At 39.5% G+C, this 4296-nt stretch overlaps 1 pseudogene across 1 annotated transcript; it reads left to right on the top strand.

Annotated features, from left to right (window-relative positions):
* Positions 1-3233: 3233 nt before the first annotated feature.
* Positions 3234-4296, top strand: LOC128598327 (survival motor neuron protein-like; annotated as a pseudogene). Its single transcript, XR_008383616.1, has 2 exons — positions 3234-3527; positions 3749-4296. The product of XR_008383616.1 is annotated as a survival motor neuron protein-like (transcript).

Here is a 4296-nt window from a genome sequence, read left to right on the forward strand (position 1 = left end):
TACGTAGAAAATTCACCATTTTTATGGTAGGGGTGCACAAATAACATGGCCAGATAGAAAACTCCAGCAATTGTCCCTCTGCACAAACATATAATTCAACACCTATCCATATAAGGAAGCACCTTCAGAAGAAATAACAATCATGTGAGTGATCATACTACCTGCTTTTAACACTATATCAAGGAAATAGGCAAAGAAGAGTGCAGAAAAGACAATTACATTGCCTATGCCACCCTTCCACATCCTGTCGCAGTGCCATGATAATGCACCAACCATGTGCCTGGGAGAGGAAGAGTGAAGTAATTATGGGACATAAAATTGAAACTCAGGGCTTCCCTCAGACAGGGGAACACAGTCCAGGGCAGAATTCTGCCAGTGCGCACAGAGAGAGCATTTTGAAAAGCCAGGCCAGGGGGAAATCCTCCATCACAAAGCCCTAATTTCCTCTAGCCCCACCACTGACAGAAAAAGCGTGGGACTAAATTTGTAAGTAAGTCAGGCCACAATGGCTGTAGTCCTCGGGCAATTACGTGGTTGTGTTGACTCAGAAACAGTGGGCATAAGTGCATATGAACAAGTGAGACACCAGCACTTGCGCCCAAGCGAGTACCTATGTCACTTTTCCCTCAAGTACAGACAGTGTATCTTAGGAATAGTCTTCCTCCACTTAAGGAAAGGAAAGGGGAGAGTTCAGAGGACTTTGTTTTGCAACTTGGTACCTGCTCAACCATCATAAAATAAAGCACCAAGAAGACTCCCGAGGCCCCTAATCTAGGGCTTAGTTCCTGAAGGCATTTCTGGACGTAGCTTGGGCCAGAAGGAAACAAACTGCCTTGAAGGCAAGGACCCAGTACTGACAGGATTCAGCACCTCTGACTAAAGAGTGCTGGACTTTCAGTAAACATCAGAGTTAGTCAGATGATAGTCATCACATGGCTTTGGGTGAAACTGGGCTAACTTCAGGTATGACCTGGCCCTGGTGGCTATGAGTAAGTGCTGATATTACTCCTTTCCCAACTCTAGTAGCCCAACACAGAGAGTGAGGGAAGAAAGTGAAAGATAGTGCCAGGTAATCCAGGAAATTCTCTAGTGTCTTACGTAAATTCACCAAGGCAATACCACTAGGAGTCTGCAAGAGTCACAGTATTAGGCTAGGAACACTACAAGTGCTAATATAGCTGCAAGTACAAAAGATGTGGACAAAACAATACTCTTTGAATATCAGAAAAGTCTTGTCATGAAGGATGTATTCAAACAAGCCTAGACTGTGAAGATTAAGTACCTAACTCTTCAATGTACAGACATTGCCAAACGTCCACAAGAATAAAAAACATTAAGGAAGAAATGGCCTTAACAAACAGACTAAATAAAGTACAAGTGACCAATCTCAGACTGATAAAGAAAGGTATACTTTCAGACAAATAATTCAAAATAAGTGACTCAAAGAAGCTTCATCAACTTTAAAATAATATCAAGAAAGAACTCAGAAGCCTATCAGAGAAATTTAACAAAGAAATTTTGGAAAAGCACAAATTCTAGAGCTTAAGGATTCAACTGACAAGTGAGAAATGCACCGGAGTCTCTCAACAGCAAAATTGACCAAGAAGAATAAAAAATTAGTGAGCTTGAAGACAGATGATTTGAAAACACATAGTCAGAACAGAAAAAAAAAAAAAAGAAAAAGCAGCATAATGTAAGACCTAGAAGGTAGTCTCAAGATAGTAAATCTATCAGTTATTGGCTTTAAAAAAGTAGAGAGAAAGATAGTGGTAGAAAGTTTATTTAATGAAATATAATAATGGAGAACTTTCCATACCTACAGAGATATGTCAATATTTAGGCACAAGAAAGCCATAAAATACCAAGAAGAGTTAACCCAAAAAGGGCTACCTCCAGGCATTTAACAATAAAGATCTCAAAGGTTATGGATAAATAAAAAGTATTAAGGAAAAGAAAAAAACTAAATAAAATATAATGGAGCTCTAATACATCTAGCAGGAGACTTCTCAGTGGAAATGGTACAGGCCAGGAGAGAGTAGCATGACCTTCAAAGTGCTGAAGAAAAAAAAAGAAAAAAAAAAAACTTTAACCCTATATATATATATAAGAGTTAAACACTTTAACTCTTACATCCTGTGAAAATATTCTTTAAACATGAGGGAGAAAGAAAGACTTTCCCAGACAAACACAAGTTGAGGGATTTCCTCAACACTGGACTTGTCCCACAAGAAATGCTAAGAGGAGTTCTTCAATCTGAAAGAAAAAAGATAGTAAAAAACAATAATAAATTTTCTGAACCTATATAACACTAAGCATACACACATTTGGACTACTGCTGTAATTGTGGAGTATAAACTACATATCTTGAGTAAGAAGACTAAAAGACAAAGCTATAAAAAATAACTATGAGCAGGGTGTGGTGGCTCACGCCTGTAATCCCAGCACTGTGAGAGGCCAACTGCTTGAGCTCAGAAGTTCCTGAGCCAGAGTGAGACCCCAACTTATAAAAAAAAAGTAAAACCAAAACAACAACAACAACAACAAAAACCCAGCTGGGCCCTGCGGGAAATGCCTGTAATCCCAGCAGCTTCTGGAGGCTGAGATGGTGGGATGCCCACAGCCCGAGCTATGATACCCTTGCACTCTGCTCAGGGCATAGGGTGGGACTCTGTCTCAACAACAACAACAAAAAAGCAAGGAAATAAAAAGAAAAACTAAGCAAAGAAATTAAAAAAAACTAAAAATTTCTTAGAGTTAGATACTACATAGCATAAAAAGATATAGATGGAAACAACAAAAAGTTAAAAAGTGAGGGGGATCCAGTTAAATGTTAGAATTTCTGTTAGATCTCTCTTTACTTGTGTTTATTCATTTGTTTGCAAGTAGATATGTCATCTATTTAAAAATATTGGTTATAAAATGTTTTTTCAAGCCTCATGGTAATGTCAAATCAAAAATTCTACAATCCACATGCAAAAAATAAAGAACAAGAAATTAAACTGTTGGAGAAAATCTCTTTTAATAAAACAGAGAATAAGAAATAGGGGACACCAAAACAAACAAAAAAATCAGAAGCCAAATACAGCATGGCAGCAGTACATCCTTACCAATCTATAATAACATTGGATGTGAATGAACTAGTAAGAGACATAGAATGACTGAATGGATTTTAAAAAGTGCCAAGTGTATATTGTCGTCAAGAAGCACACTTCACATCCTGCGCGAGGCTCGCCATGGCCAGGGGCAGCAGTGGCAGTGACAGTGGTGGAGGCGGAGGTGCGGTCCCAGAGCAGGAGGACTCGGTGCTGTTCTGGCGAGGTACAGGCCAGAGTGAAGATTCTGACATTTGGGATAATATGGCATTGATAAAAGCTTATGCTAAAGCTGTGGCTTCATTTAAGCATGCTCTAAAGAATGGTGACATTTGTGAAACCTCAGATAAACCAAAAGGCACACCTAGAAGAAAACCTGCTAAGAAGAATAAAAGCCAAAAAAAGAACACTGCAACACCCTTGAAACAGTGGAACGTTAGTGACAAATGTTCTGCCATTTGGTCGGAAGATGGTTGCGTTTACCCAGCTACCATTGCCTCGGTTGATTTTAAGAGCTACCATTGCCTCGGTTGATTTTAACAAACCATATCCAGTGTTGTGGTTTACACTGGATATGGAAATAGAGAAGAGCAAAATCTGATCTACTTTCCCCAACCTCTGAAGTAACTAATAATATAGAACGGAATGCTCAAGAGAATGAAAATGAAAGTCAAGTTTCAACAGATGAAAGTGAGAACTCCAGGTTTCCTGGAAATGAATCAAATAACATCAAGTCAAAAACTACTCCATGGAACTCTTTTCTCCCTCCGCTTCCCCCCATGCCAGGATCAGGACTGGGACTAGGAAAGGCAGGTTTAAAATTCAATGGCCCGCCGCCACCACTGCCGCTACTACCACCCCACTGTCAAGCTGGCTGCCTGCATTTCCTTCTACACCACCAATTATTCCCCCACCACCTCGCATATGTCCAGATTCCCTTGATGATACTGATGTTTTGGGAAGTATGTTAATCTCTTGGTACATGAGTGGCTATCATACTGGCTATTATATGGGTTTTAGACAAAATCAAAAAGAAGGACGGTATTCACATTCCAGTTAAGGAGAAATACTGAGGATAGAGCAACAAGTTAAATGGCACCACTAAAGAAATGATCAGACAGGTCCAGAATGTGGAATGCTATAGAAGATAAGGGCCTCGTTTCTTCAAAATATCAAAGTTGGGAAGGAAAAAAGGTGCGAATGG

Source organism: Nycticebus coucang, chromosome 11, assembly GCF_027406575.1.
Source record: "Nycticebus coucang isolate mNycCou1 chromosome 11, mNycCou1.pri, whole genome shotgun sequence".
Classification (NCBI taxonomy): Eukaryota; Metazoa; Chordata; class Mammalia; order Primates; family Lorisidae; genus Nycticebus; species Nycticebus coucang.